This window comes from Myotis yumanensis, unplaced genomic scaffold (assembly GCF_028538775.1).
Source record: "Myotis yumanensis isolate MYYU_CA2020_CCGP unplaced genomic scaffold, mMyoYum1.0.hap1 SCAF_2, whole genome shotgun sequence".
NCBI classification, from domain to species: Eukaryota; Metazoa; Chordata; class Mammalia; order Chiroptera; family Vespertilionidae; genus Myotis; species Myotis yumanensis.
Genome location: NW_027223753.1, coordinates 48,055,985 through 48,072,967, shown reverse-complemented (window position 1 = coordinate 48,072,967; position 16,983 = coordinate 48,055,985). Strand labels below are relative to the sequence as shown.

Here is a 16,983-nt window from a genome sequence, read left to right as displayed (position 1 = left end):
CAAGCAGTTGTCAAAGAATTTTGAACGCAGAGAATAAATGTCATAGGAGCCTCGAACCCAGTGAGCTCAGGGTGTTCCTACATATGGTTGACAGTACATCTAGGCAGATCAAAGGAGACTTACTAGACCTTGTGGACTGGGATCCAATAGCTAAAATATACCCACAGCTAATAGGAATATTTTCCAAACCAAAAATCAGCAACTCGATCTGACAGTATAAGGAGGATAAAGGTACTTAGCATGGATGATGATGACAAAAACGATTGTTAATACTTCAGGTCACTGTTCCTTACATGCATCATTTATGTAATGCTCACAGTGATCCTGGATGGTATCCTATATAATAAGAACCTAATATGCAAATCGACCAAACCGCAGAACGAACAGGCAGAACGACTGGTGGCTATGATGCACACTTACCACCAGGGGGCAGACACTCAATGCAGGAGCTTCCCCCAGCCTGCAGGCCACAGGCTGGCCAAGGTGGGTGCCAGTGGGGTTCCTGGTTGCCCCACAGAGGGAGGCGACCAGGAGCAGTGGCGGGGGGTGGAGTTGGCCAGCAGGCGGCACCAGGCCAGCCAAGGTGGGTGCCAGCAGAGGTCCTCCCTGACCGCTCCACCAGTCACCCCACAGATCGGCCCTGATCACCGGCCAGGCCTAGGGACCCTACCCATGTAGGAATTTTGTACAACAGGCCTCTAGTACATGTAAACAATTGGTTAATGAAATGAGTCATAAGAAATAGAATAATTTTTTTTTTCATCAAGAAGAAACATTGCTTCTTTCTTGCATCCCCTTTTTACAGAGCAATGGGCATTGGAGGTGACTATATATATTCCTATATTATAGATGAGAAAGCTGAAGCACAGAGAAATCAAATTCCCTGTCCAGAGTTATACTAAATCCCATATAATAAAGAGGTAATATGCAAATTGATTATCACGCCCTCACACAAGATGGTCACCCCCATGTGGTCAAAGATGGCTGCCCCATGTGGTCACAAGATGGCCATCACAAGATGGCCGGCAGGGGACAGCAGTTGTGGGTGATCAGGCCTGCAGGGGAGGGCAGTGGGGGGGGGGGGCAGGCCTGCAGGGGAGGGCAGTTAGGGGCAACCAGGCCTGCAGGGGAGGGCAGTTGGGGTGATTGGGCCAGCAGGGGAGCAGTTAGGCGTCGATCAGGCTGGCAGGGGAGTGGTTAGGGGGCGATCAGGCTGGCAGGCAGAAGTGGTTGGGGCAATCAGGCAGGCAGTCAGGTGAGCAGTTGGGAGCCAGCAGTCCTGGATTGTGAGAGGAATGTCCGACTGCCAATCTCTGTGGGATCAGGCCTAAACTGGCAGTCGGACATCCCTCAAGGGGTCCCAGATTGGAGAGGGTGCAGGCTGGGCTGAGGGACACCCCCTGCCAGTGCACAAATTTTGTGCACTGGGTCTCTAGTATTTAATAATGGAATTTAAACTAGGGGACATTATTGATATTGGAGGCATTAAGTGGATATAATCATCATCATCATCTTTTATATACATTATTTCTAATACTCATAATAATCCTGCCAGGTGAATAAACTGTTGCCAGTCCTGACCAGTTTAGGCCATGGACTGGAAGGTCCCAGGTTTGATTCCTAGCCAGGGCGCATGCCTGGGTTGCAAGCTGGATCCCCAGTAGGGGGCGTGCAGGAGGCAGCTGATCAATGTTTCTCTCTCATCGATGTTTCTAACTCTCTATCTCTTTCCCTTCCTCTCTGTAAAAAATCAATAAAATACATTAAAAATATATATACTGTTGCCATTTTACAGTGAGGGAACTGAGGCTCAGTTTGTCATGGTCACATAGCAAGAAGTTGATGGTGCTACAGGAGATGCTCAGTTTCTCTGACAAAAAATCCCAGCTGTTTTAATAGATCTTACAGCCAAGCACCTACTTCCTGGAATTGGTCCCAGACCTTCTTCCTTTTCACTTCCTCCCTCCTTACAACTAGCCCAAAGGTAGTCAGGAATATAATTCAAGAAAATGAGAAAATTAGGATTTAAAGTAGACTGGCAAAATATTAGATTAAAGAGTATGAGCATTTTTAACTTTTGACATTGTTTGACAAATTTTATTTTATTTTTTATTATTTTTGTTAATCTTCATCTGAGGATATTTTTCCATTGATTTTTAGGGAGAGTAGAAGAGAGAGGGAAAGACAGAGAGAAACATCTATGTGAGAGAAACATATTGACTGGTTGCCTCCGACCAGGGCCAGGGCCGGAGGAGCCTGCAACCAAGGGATGTGCCCTCTGACCGAGATCGAACTCTGGACCCTTTGGTCCACAGGCTGACGCTCTATCCACTGAGCCAAACAAGCTAGGGCTTGACAAATTTTAATGAAAAAATGTTGAAACACAGCTCTATGATTAGTTTATAAGGTGCCCATTTTACTACACTTTCATCAATATTAAGAATCATGACAAATTGATATTTAAAGAATGACATTTAAGTCTACTTTATCTGAATCATGTTAATTATTACTAATAATGTTGAATTGTTAGGTCTATTGAATGAGTATACTAACTTCTAACACTTTTTCCTTTTGACTTATTTTATTGATTTGTAAAGTATTTTCTTACAGTAAGGAGATTAAACCTTTCCTGTTGCGCATGCTGCCTATACTTTTTCCAATTTGTTGTACCTTTCAATTTTAGGAGTTTTCTGACTCATATACACTGAGTGGCCCGATAATTATGACTGGCCAGATTATTATGACCACCCCATCAGTACTTCATTGACACTTCCAAAAATACTGAATATTGAAAACTTCCTAAGCAAATACTCTCAAGGTTTTATTATTATTATTATTTGCATAACTAATTCACTTCGTTGTACTGATGGGGTGGTCATAATAATCTGGCCACTCAGTGTATTTTAAAAACTCCCCTTTTGTCTGAGGTACTTTCAATGAAGATTCTGTCACTTGAAATCAGATCACTTCCTGAACACCACAGTGTGCTTTATGGCTATTGATTAGAATAGGAGCCATTATTTACTGAATGTTTACAATATGCGAGGCACTGTGTAACCACTTTCTATGCATACTTTATTCAATACACTCACTGCTATGAGGCAAGCATGCTGATCACAGAGGCCTGTTTTAGCATTCACCTCTTACCCCCACCTGACTCCATACACACACGCACATGCCCATACACTGTGTTCCCACAGGCACTTAACCCCTTTCCCTTTCTCTAATAGCAAGCCAGGTGGACAGATTTCATACCTGTTATCAAGGAATTGGTTTATTCCTAATACCAGAGAAGAAAGGGCTTTTGCATTTCTGCTAGAATGAAGTGCTCCTGCTATGCGAGTGATGTTGCCAAAAATGTAGAACAAACCACCGAAGTACTCTCTGTGGTCCCTCCACCCGACCTAAGACAAGGGGCAGTGGGCTTTCAATAGACTATCTTTGCTTCTCAGGAAGTTATTTTTAAAACCAACCTTGCAAAGGAACTTTTGAGTCTCCCAGGCCAGGGACAGAGGCCTTGATCTCATCTAGCATGTTAAAGGCCCAAATCTTTTATCTGGATACCTTCCTGGAGGCAGGCAGTAACCAGGGCATGCTCACTGTGTTACATTCTTACTATCCAATCCAGTATAGTTTTTTTTTTTTTTAAGAAGAGGCGTGTGATTTATCCATACTGTTCAGAGATAATTGCCTACCAGGGACCAATAATCATTTGAAGAAAGAGGAAGTCAATAGGTTTCATTTTACACCTGAGACAGCAGCTGAGGCATAGTAAGGTTGATTAATTTACCTGAGACAATACAGCTCAGAAGTTAAAGATCTAAGTTTGAAACTCGATGGCTCAAAGATCATGCTTTTAACGATTATACCTCACTGTCTTATCTCCTTCAGAATGTGATCAATACATGACTTCTTTTATTGCTTCTCTACTTTTCATTGCTGCCCTCACTTTAAAGGGCACTGCCTTGCACTGACCAGAAACTCAAAATATGGATAGTGAAATTCTTAAAAAACAAAGAAACACAAATAAACACAAAACCACCCCAAATGAATTTAATTTTCTTTTCATTTGCTCCAAAGAGACCTCCTCCAAGGGCTTTGAGGAAGGCGCAAGGGTTTGCTGGGCAGTCACATCTCTGAGGTTTCTGCCCCTTCCTCATCCAGAGCAGTTATTTTTCTATGTTGTACAGTATATTATCTGTTTCACATAAATCTTGTCTGAGAATATGGTTTCTACTACCAAAACCACTTTGAAAAATTCCTTACATAGGAGACTGAGTTACCTGAAGTAGTTTCACATGTGTTTTTTTTTTCTTTTTCTTTTTTTAAAATCCAACTCATAGGAAGGAGACACATATAAATGGTACTTAAACTGAGCTGCTACATTTTTAGGGGCAGTAGAAAGAGGTAAAAATTGGCTTGTCACCAAGGTGGGAAGTACATGGCAAATAGGAGTTATGCCCTTGCTGCACATCCTTGGAGAAAACCTGAGTCATGTCCCTGGGCCTCACTGTGGCGCTGCTGCCCAGACTGAAGCTTCTGTGATCGCCGGAACAGGGTTGATGGAATCTCTTAGAGGACTTGGCCAGGCTTGGGCTCTGTTAGATTCATTTCCTCCCTACTTTGGTTCTGGTCTCTGTCACTTGTCCCCACTTGTCCCACCCCTGATGTGCAATCTAAGGCAGCATTTCTCCCCATTTGTCTCCCAGGCCTTACTCTGCTGCATTAAAAAAAAAAAAAAATTCCATTAAAATGATTCCTTTTATCGCTACCTCTGAATTATACTGTTTTTCGAATTTGTCTATTTGCTGTCTCCCTGCATTAGACTGTAAGGTCTCTGAGGGCAGGCACTTTATGTCTTGTATCCACTGCTATTTCCCTACTGCCATAAACACACAATTCCATTTATGGTTAAATGAATGAATAAATTAATTGGATCTTGGATCTCTCTCAGGAAGAGCTGAAACTTTGGCTCTATGTGTTTCAGAAAGGGTGTGGACCAGACTCCTGGCATGTGAGGTTTTTCCTTCTTTGCTAAATGTAGTTTAAAATGACTTTTTCTATCAATATTATCAAATTTACTTAACACTTGGAGTGGGGGAAACGAGTTAAGTCGGCTCGCGTGAATTGCGCGTACTCCTCGGGAGCCGTCTTAACTCGGTTCATATAGATTTGCGGTGGAGTGCGGGAAACGTGTAAACTCGGGCCGATTGTAACTGCGTATTACCAAATATTTGTTTGTTTGCCGTTCACAAAGATACCTACCTGCGTATGCGAACCGTTTCATACCCATTGGGGTAATAGGTATCATAAAAATCCCTGATTTTGCGCGGGAAACCTAAATAATTGCCCGCGCCATCTTATATTTTGGCGGGAAATTCACCCCACACCGGAGTGTTAATAATCCATGCTATGTTCACAACTAATGAGGAGACAGAAATTCTTAGTAACTGTGAAGTTAATTTTGACTTACATTTGTAATCTGCTAAGGAAATCCACTCGTATTCTCAGATACAGTCTCATTTATTCAGCTCCCATAGATTTGTAATGATATGGGCAGACATTGGTCTGAAGTATATATTCTCTATATTTGAAGTAAGGTTTTGTCACGTCACTTGGTAATCTCGATAAGATTACAGGGGAACTCTTTAACTATTTAACAAAATGAATTCTTAGCCAAGTTTTTAAAAAGTATCCAGCAATATCGATATACCAGTGTTCCAATGATCTAAAAAAAATGGCCCATCTCTGTTGATGGAAGCTGACCCAACAGAAACTTACACTGAAATGTCAACTTTTGACCTTGTTTGAACTTTAAAATCAATAAAACTTTGCAGAAGGTGGGACAGGAAAATTCTATACTTCATTTTGGGCAACAAATTTTAAGAAGGAATTAAAAAAATAGATGGCTTTAAAGAAGGGACCCTTGATGGTTAAGACCTCTAACTTCAGCAATTTCCTTGGATTGCTCATCTAGAACTTACACCATCATTGTCAGGCAAACTTATCTAGTTCCTAAGCCAGTCTTGACTAGGACCAGATGCATTTTAGCATCTCTGGTCCCATCAGAAAAAGTAATTAAAATAATAATATCAACCATTTTCTGAACACTTATTATAGGCCATACACTGAACTATGAACAAAACAGTATTTTCTTTAATCTTCTTGATAAAGCTCATGAGTTAGGGATTATTTCATTTTACAAATGGGGAAGCTGAGGCACTAAGTAAGATGTTAACTAGTTTATGTCCCAAAGTCCTATGGCTCTTAAGAAACAGCCAGAATTTAGAAACAATGCTTTTAACTCCCAAGTCACTCTTCTATCCAATGCACCAAAGGTAGATGGTCTTTGGTCCATGGACTCAGCCTGAATAAACCCTGTGTGTCCTGGTATCTCCCATGTCTTTTCCCTCTAATATTCCTATGTCTGTTTCAGTCCTTAGAATTGGAGCTCTACCTTGGTTTCTCTGCCTAGCCCTCTAATTATTCCCAACAATAGCCTCTTAGCTAGGCCCAACACATAACCAAAATTTGGCATGTCCTCCTTTCCTATGGCAACTCCTGATGAGAACTCTTTGATCCTCATGCCTATCAGAATTACATCTGAGCTTGGTCAGTTTTTTATTATTATACACTAGAGCCCCCGTGCACAAAATTCATGCGTGGGTACGGTCCCTAGGCCTGGCTGGCAATCAGGGTCGATCGGGGCCTTCTGGCTGCTGACCGGGGCCTCCCTTCCCAGGCTGCTGGCTGCTGGCCGGGGCCTTCCTTCATTCTGCGCCGCCCCCTGGTGGTCAGCCCACATCATAGTGAGCAATCAAACTACCAGTCTCCCAGTCAAACTCCCGAGGGGATACTTTGCATATTAGCCTTTTATATGTATAGATTACAGTCTTTTCCAGGCTCTGTAGACGACTTATTTTTCCTTAGCCCTGCCGTAATGACTGGGCCTGCCATTTTTTCTACCAAAGTTCCATCATATGTTGTGGTCTAATCCCTTAAGAAATTATAACATCCTTCTATAGTTTTAACATAACTTCTAACCTTATTCCTTACAAAATAATATCATAAGGCCCATTATATTAGCTTTGAAATCTGACCAGATGGGCCTGACCTAAAATATTCTTTTTGATTATATCATCTTTCACAGATAGAAGAATAAAATTGTATGTGTGGAGGAGCTCAGTTCACCCAACTTATCTAATTAAATTTTGAAGAAACATAAAAGTGAGGAAAAGTTGACTTTGTCTACAGGTATTAGTCATAGGCATTATTAAAAACAATGGCGATCACCAGGGTGGAGCAAACAGAAATGGCTGCCAGTCAGCCCTGCACTGGGGAAGTCCCAGCATTGGAACAAGGACTGCTGTTCTCCCATGACACCAGCCAGTGTGGGCAACTGTAGTGTAAGCAACTGCAGTGTGGGCAACTGCAGCCCTGAAGCAGTGTGGCCCAAAACGGAACCTCTGGAGATGGAAGTACCCCAGGCACCTATACAGCACTTCTATAGCTCTCCAGAGCTGTGGATCAGCTCTCTTCCAATGACTGACCTGGACATCAAGTTTCAGTACCGTTGGAAGGAGTATGTGCAGACCTTGACTGTGAGCAACCCCCAGGGCTGCCGGCTCTTCTATGGGGATCTAGGTCCCATGCCTGACCAGGAGGAGCTCTTTGGTCCTGTCAGTCTGGAGCAGGTCAAGTTCCCAGGTCCGGAGCACATCACCAATGAGAAGCAGAAGCTGTTCACCAGCAAGCTGCTAGACGTCATGGACAGAGGACTGATCCTGGAGGTCAGCGGTCACGCCATTTATGCCATCAGGCTGTGCCAGTGCAAGGTGTACTGGTCAGGGCCACGTGCCCCATCACTTGTTGCTCCCAACCGGATTGAGAGGCAAAAGAAGGTCAAACTCTTTTGTCTGGAAACATTCCTTAGTGATCTCATTGCCTACCAGAAGGGACAGATAGAGAAGCAGCCGCCATTTGAGATCTACTTATGCTTTGGAGAAGAATTGCCAGACGGGAAACCCCCGGAAAGGAAACTCATCTTGGTTCAGGTTATTCCAGTGGTGGCTCGAATGATCTACGAGCTGTTTTCTGGTGATTTCACACGATTCTTTGACAGTGGCAGTGTCCGCCTGCAGATCTCGACTCCAGACATCAAAGATAACCTCGTTGCTCAGCTGAAGCAGCTGTATCACATCCTCCAAACCCAGGAAAGCTGGCAGCCCATACAGTCTACCCCCAACATGCAGCTGCCCCTGGCCCTGCCGGCTCAGTAATCTCGAATGCCATCTTCCTTCTTTTTTTTACAATATTGTACATATGGATATTTTTTATTATTCAGACTTAACCAGCTTGTAAAACCCCTTTTCTTTCTAACAATGTTAGTAGTTTCTGACTCTCCAAATATGCCTGGTTCTTAAAGTTGATTTAATTTATGGAAAAATCACCCTTTATACTTTCCCTTTCTTTTTTATAAACATCCCAATGGTAATAGAACTGTAGTAGAAGGAGATTTGGACACCAGGGTTCTAACGACGGCTTTACTCTCAGTGTACGACCTTGAACCAAATCATTTAACCTCTGGGCTTCAGATTCATTACTGTCAAGTGAAGGGGTTGGAATGATGCCTGAAATAATGCCAGCTTTAAAACTCTGACTAGATGACCTCATTCTACTTGTACAAGGCAAAACTGCCTGGAACAGAACCCTTCTGAATTGTTCTTGTACCCCCTTTTTTTTTCTTGCCTTCATTAAAGTTCCCTCAAGCACTGAAAAAAAAAAAAAAAAGCAATGGCATCACACACCTAAAGACCATCTCATTGAAAGAGGATTTAATGACCCCCCCCCCCCCCAAACACTCAAACCTCAAGATTCAAGCCAATGTCAACCACTGGTAGGTTTGATCCTATTGGTTCATTTAGTTATTTATGCAGATGTACACAATATTATCTACCATGTATGCAATATGATGGTAAAAGCAGAAATGTTCTTACAATCTAGCTCACCCTTTTATTTATCACAAACATACAGGTAGTCAGTGTTTATTAGTTATGACAGTTAAAAGATATATTTTTGTTCTTATAACATGTTGCTTCTACATTAACAATGTAAGATATCTATTATTCACTATCACTTGAAAATTTCCCGACTACCCCTTATTTTTCTTGATTATGGAGGACATAGAGAAACATGATTCTCTAGGTTAGTGCTGACTCTCCTTTTTGTGGGAGAGAAGGGCCCAATGGGTCCCCTGGGAGCCCATTAGAATAAAAGCATATTCTTGGAAAGTGTGGTTGGAAGAATAAACTAAACTTCTTAACATTCCCAGTCTGGAATTTACCCTTTTACTCCTATTATTGGTTTCACTAACTGGAATGTTAATAGAAATGGCATCAGATGAAGGCCAATACATATCTCAGCTGGCAAAAGTCTCATCAAGTAAGACTTGGCTCTATAACTAATTCAACAAGAGTAACACAGGGCTGAGCAGCTTGCAATTTCCTGTAGAAGTCTTTAATGTTGGAACTTGAGATCCAATTCAACTGCATTTAACTGCATCTTAATAGTGTTCCCTTTTAATGGGATAAATCTTAAGTGTCGTTGGCTTAGTTTGTGAGAGCTTCTTGAATGTTCTTAAGCTTTGCAGAATGGTGCTCAGAAAATCTGTCTTTAGTGTGCTGGGTGCTTGATGAAAAAAAGCTAATAAACTTAGACTGCATTTACTGAAATTTATCATCAAGTTGAAAATAGGTCCCAGATGAAGTATTGTATTCTTTTCTGGGTCTGTACTTCAACAGAAACACTGACAATAATAACATATAAGGTACAGGAAGTATCGCTTAGGAAGGGGCCTAGGAGGCAAGTTTTATAAATAATAGTTGAGAGGATATTGGATGTTTTCTGTGAAGAAATGAGGATTCGGGGTTGGGGAAGATGTCAGGAATTGGAGAGAAGTGGAATTACAAATAATTTGCTTGTTTAGGTTTGCTCCAAAAAGCTGCATGAAGACTCAGTGGAAGTTTCTGGCAGGCAAATTTTGGGGGGGGGAGGTCTAAAATTAGGGAGGAAAACTAGAGCTATTCAAATATAGAAAGAGATGCCTCTCAAAATAGAATCCATCTCAGACTGTGATATTTCAGATGAGACTGGGGACCACACTCCTTATAATCTGTAGAAGAGAATCCTGCGATTGGAGGAAGTAAATCTGATATAGGCACAAAGGGTTAAGGTCTTGGAGTTGGGCACACCTGAGTAGACCAACTTCTTAAGTTCTGGGCAATAAAAGTGAGTAAGGCATTTACCTTATATGAACCCAAGTTTTGTCATTTTATTTTATACATTGTTAAAAAATACGTTTTTATTGACTTTAGAGAGAGAGAGAAACATCAATGTGAGAGAGAAGCATTGACCTGCTACCTCCCACATGCCCCCTACAGGGGATTGAGTTCACAAACCAGGCATGTGCCCTGACCAGGAATCAAACCAGAAACTTTTTGGTGCATGGGACGACGCTCAACCAACTGAGCCACACTGGCCAGGGCAAGTTTTGTCATTTTAAACATAGAGGAAACATTTTTCTCAACATGTTCGTTTTATATGGAATAAATAAGACTGTGTATATCCCCTGCTTGACACATAGAAGGTACTCCTGTGAGTAACTTGTAGGATCCCTTCCAGTTTTTGTGTGTGTGTTTTTAATTCTTTATTGTTGAAAGTATTACATATGTCTCATTTTTCCACCATTGACCTCTCCCAGTCTGCTCCCATCCCCCAGCACAGACCCTCAGCCCCCTACTGTCCTTGTCCATTGGTTATGCTTATATACATGCATACAAGTCCTTTAGTTGATCTCTTACCCTCCCATTCCTCTCTCCCTTGCCTTCATTCTGAGGTTTGACAGTTTGTTCAATGCTTCTATGTCTCTGCATCTATTTTTGTTCATCAGTTTATGTTGTTCATTATTCCACAAATGAGTGAGATCATGTAATATTTGTCCTTCTATGACTGGCTTATTTCGCTTAGCATAATGCTCTCCAGGGTCATCCATGCTGTTACAAATGGTAAAAGCTCTTTTTTTTTTTACAGCAGTGTAGTATTCCATTGTGTAAATGTACCACCATTTTTTAATCCACTCATATGCTGATGGGCACTTAGGCTGTTTCCAAATCTTAGCTATTATAAATTGTGCTGGTATGAACATAGGGGTGCATATATCATTTCTGATTGATGTTTCTGATTTCTTGGGATATATTACTAGAAGTGGGATTACTAGGTCAAATGGGAGTACCATCTAGTTTTAAGAATGTCAAATTCTGAGAATAGTACAACAAGTATATGATAGTTTTTCTAGGTATCTTGTTCCATGCTAATTCTATATGTTCTTATATATGTTACTAGTGACCCAGTGCATGAATTTGTACACATTAAAAGAAAATTAATTAGAAGAAATATTTTAATACCGCTATTTGCCCTTTCTCTATAATAGAAGTGTCAACCAAATTCATGATTGACAATGACAGATGGAAACACATACATGTGATTGGTGCCAGCGAGAGCTTTATATGTATCATGCATATGCAAGTCAACTTAGCCTTTTATAGATATAGAATAAACTTGTTTAATTAGACCTGCTTTCTGATTTAGCTAAACTTTTTCCAGCCCAGTGAAGTGCTGGGGTTCAACCTCAGCGGGTCCAGGGGTCCCCAAAGGTGTGGACGGAGTCGGTGAAGAAGGAATGACACAGAGACAGCCTTCAGTTGATCAGCAGCCTAGTCAGGACCTCTAGCCAGGATCTCCAGCCAAGTTCTGGTCAGGACCTCCAGCGAAGTTCTTGTTAGGATCCAGCCAAGTTCTGGTCAAGTTCTCCTGCCATGTTCTGTCGCCAGGTTCTAGCCAGGTTCTCCAGCCAGGTTCTGTGTAGGTTCTCTCGCCATGTTCTGTCTAGGTTCTCCAGCCAAGTTCTGTAGTCAGGTTCTATCCAGGATCTTTAGCCATGTTCTCTCGAAAGGTTCTGTCTCTAGGTTCTGTGTCTCTAGGTTCTGTCTCTAGGTTCTTCAGCCAGGTTCTCTTGCTAGGTTCTGTTTCTAGGTTCTGTCTAGGATCTCCAGCCAAGTCCTGTCTCTAGGTTCTGTGTCCTGTTGTCTTGTTACATCTGTATTTATACCAGTTGATTCCAATCCTATCAATCTCTATTCCAAAGGTTAGGACGTTTCTTATCTCCATTCCAGGGAGTAAAGATTATGTAGCTTAAGCGTGATTGTTTGTAGTTAAAGTGATTAACTACCCGCCTGGCACTTAGTTAAGGGGTTTTATTCCCTCCCTAACTTCAGGGGAAAATTCCTACCTGGGGAAGCAACCTTTCTCAGAGAGGTGACCTTGGTTAAAACGCATAGCACCAAGAAGGTGAGCAAACATATTAAGAACAGTATGCCATATATGCCAAGTCCCTTGAAACATATGCTGTGCAGATGTTTCTTCCCTGTAGCGACTGTGTCAAGCAGCAAGGATGGACTGGCTCCCAGCAGTGAAGCACCCCAACTTCTCTTTCAGGTAATTGTCAGCAACACAGCAGTAAATATCAACATGAAGCAGATTATTATTGTAGATCATGCAGGGAGAACAAAGGGTAAAATATTTAACTGTAGCAATGTTTGATTATATTCTGTGCAGTGAGAAAACCTGAAGTCATTTTCAAGGTCCACCATTTCTTCTTTTCAGTCGGGTCAAGTTTCTAAGCTTTCTAAATCTCTGTTTTCCAGCTAATGAAAAGAAAATAGGATTCCACCAAGTCTCCTATCTACCTACTCCAGGACTTCTGTGAGGATCAAATGAGATGAGGTATAGGAAAACGCTTCACAGACATTTGGTTACAGTATAAAGTGTTTGCACCTGGCAATAAAGCAAGTCGTGTTCCTGGGCTGCAGAAACTGCAAGGAGGCTAGTCGTGGCTAGGGAGAGGAAGCCAAGCATTGCTACTTGACATCATTACCCAGACAGACACTTAGCGTATTAGCCTTTTATGTACATAGATGGCCTATTGCTAGGGAGAGGAAGCCGGGTTTTGCTAGGGAGAGCCCGTTTCTGGGCTGGGCTGGGCTGTGGGCCGCATTTTGCACCATAGGTTCTCAGAAGCATTGGCTGCGATTTGGTGGGCTGTTGCTCCAAGGTGGTGGTGGGGCTGGTGTCCCACTTAGGGGAAGGCAAGTGTTGCTTTGTGGGCACAGGTCCATGGTGCAGTTTATCTGTGCTCTTCATGGCAGTTCCTGTGTTGAGTGTCTGCCCCCTGGTGGTCAGTGCATGTCATAGCGGCTGGTTGGAAAATGGAAAGGACACGGCATACTAGCCTTTTATATATATAACTAGAGGCCCGGTGCACAAAAATTTGTGCACTCGGGGGGGAAGGGGGCATCCCTCAGCCCGGCCTGTGCCCTCTCGCAGTCTGGGACCCCTCAGGAGATAACGACCTGCTGGCTTAGGCCTGCTCCTGGTGGCAGAGGGCAGGCCCAATCCCTAGGTGCAGCCTCTGGTCAGACTCAGAGCAGGGCTGATTGGAGAGTTGGGGCGCCGCCCCCTGTCATGCACAGAGCAGGGCGGATTGGGAGGTTGCAATGCCACCCTCAGTCACTCTCAGGGTAGAGCTGATTGGGGGGTTGGGGCACCGCCCCCTATCACACTCAAGGCAGGGTCGATGGGGAGGTTGCGGCGCCACCCCCTGTGATGCACAGAGCAGGGCCAATCAGGGGGTTGGGGAGCTCCCCCCTGTCATGCACAGAGCAGGACCGATCAGGGGGTTGAGGAGCTCCCCGCTGTCACTCACAGAGTAGGGCTGATAGGGGAGTTAGGGCACCGCTCCCTGTCACACACAGAGCAGGGTGGATGAGGGGGCTGGGGCGCCGCCACTGTCACACTCAGGGCAGGGCCAATGGGGAGGTTTTGGCTCTACCCCATCGCACACAGAGCAGGGCCCGTGTAGGGGGGGGGGGGTTGGGGTGACACCCCCTATCACCTACAGAGCAGGACTGATCAGGGGGTTGGGGCGCCGCCACTCTCATACTCAGGGCAGGGCTGATGGGGAAGTTATGGTTCTACCCTGTCACACACAGAGCAGGGCCTGTGTGTGTGTGTGTGTGGGCGGGGGGGGGGGGGGGGGGCGGGGGAGTTGGGGCACCACACCCTGTCACACACAGAGCCGCAGGATGATCAGGGGGTTTGGGTGATGCCCCCTGTCACGCTGATCTGGTGCCAGGAGGCATATTACCCTTTTACTATATAGGATAGAGGCCTGGGTGCTGGCTGGTTTGCCCTGAAGGGTGTCCTGGATCATGGTGGGGGTCCCCACTGGGGTGCCTGGCCAGCCTGGATGAGGTGATGATGGCTGTTTGCAGCTGGTCATACACCCTTCAGGGTGGGGGTCCCCACTGGGGTGCCTGGCCAGTCTGGGTGAGGAGCTGAGGGCTGCTTTCAGTCTGGCAGTTGACTGAAGCTCCCAACCGCTCCTTTTTTTCTTTTTTTTTTTTTTTATTCTGGGCTAGCTTTAGCTCTGGCTCTAGCTCTGAGGCTTCTGCTGCTGAAAGCAGGTATCTGGTTTGTTTGCGTTCTATAATCGAAACAATGTATAACTCCAGCTCTGAGATCCCAGCTGGCTGAAAGCTGGTTTCTGGGGTTTTGTTTAGCTTCTATATTTGTTACAATGTTTCTTAGAGTTGCAGCTCAGAGGCCGGCAAGTCAGGTGGGGAACGTTGGAGTCCGCAGTCACTGGAGCAAGCAAGCCTCCCGTTTGCTTCAGTGCTTGGCTGCTGGCTGCCATCTTGGCTGACAGTTAATTTGCATAAGGATATGCTGATTAGCCAATGGGAAGGGTAGCGGTCGTACGATAATTACCATGTTTCTCTTTTATTAGTGTAGACTAGAGGCCTAGTGCATGGAATTCGTGCATGAGGTGTGTGTGGGGGGGTCCCTCAGCCCGGCCTGCACCCTCTGCAATCCGAAACATCCCTTTCGCAATCCAGGACCGCTGGCTCCTAACCACTTGCCTGCCTACCTGCCTGATTGCCCCTAACCACCTCTGCCTGCCGGAGTGATGCCCCTAACTACTCCCCTGCTGGCCTGATCAACCTTAACCACCTCTGCCTGCCGGCCTGATCGCCCCCTAACTGCCCTCCCCTGCTGGCCTGATCTCCTCTAACTGCCCTCCTCTGCAGGCCTGATCACCCCTAACTGCCCTCCCCTGCTGGCCTGATCTCCTCTAACTGCCCTCCTCTGCAGGCCTGATCACCCCTAACTGCCCTCCCCTGCTGGCCTGATCTCCTCTAACTGCCCTCCTCTGCAGGCCTGATCACCCCTAACTGCCCTCCCCTGCTGGCCTGATCTCCTCTAACTGCCCTCCTCTGCAGGCCTGATCACCCCTAACTGCTCTCCCCTGCTGGCCTGATTGCCCCTAATTGCCTCTGCCTTGGCCCCTGCCACCATGGCTTTGTCTGGAAGGATGTCCAGAAGAAGTCTGGTCTAATTAGCATGTTACCCTTTTATTAGTATAGATAGTTTTGCTTAAATACTTTCTTTTTTGGCTTGAAGTACCTACATTGAAAACTGTGACCAGAGGTTATGAAATCAATGTGAGACTTCCCAGGTGGTGTTTAGTCTTTTCATCATAAGAAATTTTACCAGAGACCCCCTGGGTTAGGAGGAAGCTAATAATCAGCCACTCCTCCTCCACACATGATAGTGAGGAAGGAAACAGCCTCTCTTTTTGAACTTTGCACTCTCCAAAAGGTTCACTACCTTTTCCCCTTCTTGGTTCTTCTTGCAATGACTAGAGGTTTGGGTGCCTCTCACAGGCCCATCAGGTAAACTTCTAGATGCCCATTGCTCTTAAAATGTGGTATACTTTGTAGTGTTGTTTGTCTTAAACTTTAGGTGAGTCTTAACTGTCCATTTGACTTTTTATACTGTTTTGAAAATGTAATGGTGCCTAGAACTATGCTTTGCCTTTTAGACATGGAAGTTTAGAAAACCAGAAGAAAAATTTAGAATTTTCTAACCAACCCCTTAATTATGCAATAGGAGAGCTGAGATCCAAAGATTTGAAAAGTTCTGACCAAGATCACATATTTGTTATTATACAAGAATTATATCAGTTAAAATGTTCTTAGTTGCAAGAAACCATGACTCTAAATGGTGTTAAACTATAACAGAATGTACTGTTTTATATAATAGGAAGTTCAGAGGTGGGGCATACTAAAAACAAGACACAGTCAAGAGCTGTGCTTCTACTACTCTGCCCTTCTCTCTCTGCTCTGTCCTTTTATAGGTGTCAGCTTTGGTTGGGCTTGCATGCCTTAAGCTCTCAACATGCTTGCAGACTATAATTGTGGCAAAAATAATTCCTTGTTCTTGTCTAACTGGTGAAGAGATTCTTGCTTCCATTTCCAATGGGATGGATTTTTTTTTTTTGGTAATCTAATTGAGCCAAATCAGTCATGTGTCCTGCACCAATACAGTCACAGGGAAATGCCTGTAACACTGATCAGATTAAATCTGGGTCCTTGAACAAATCACCAACTAGGGCAGTGATGGCAAACCTATGACACATGTATCAGAGGTGACACGCGAACTCATTTTTTTTTGGTTGATTTTTCTTTGTTAAATGGCATTTAAATATATGAAATAAATATCAAAAATATAAATCTTTGTTTTACTATGGTTGCAAATATCAAAAATGTTCTATATGTGACACGGCACCAGAGTTAAGTTAGGGTTTTTCAAAATGCTGACATGCTGAGCTCAAAAGGTTCGCCATCACTGAACTAGGGGATAGAGCTACTATATTGGCTTAATTTTTAGGATCAATTTTTGGAGTACAGATGAGTTCATCTGTCCCTGAGTCAGAAATACGACTATCACGGGTGGGGAGAGGCGGTTACTTAAACAAGATTAGGAAGGAGAGAATAGATACCGTGTAAACAATAAAGTGTCAACTAC

General features: G+C 43.9%; 1 pseudogene; it reads left to right on the top strand.

Moving 5' to 3' along the window:
- The first annotated feature begins 7,374 nt into the window (after positions 1 to 7,374).
- On the top strand, positions 7,375 to 8,279 carry LOC139001828 (interferon regulatory factor 6 pseudogene; annotated as a pseudogene).
- Positions 8,280 to 16,983: the final 8,704 nt, after the last annotated feature.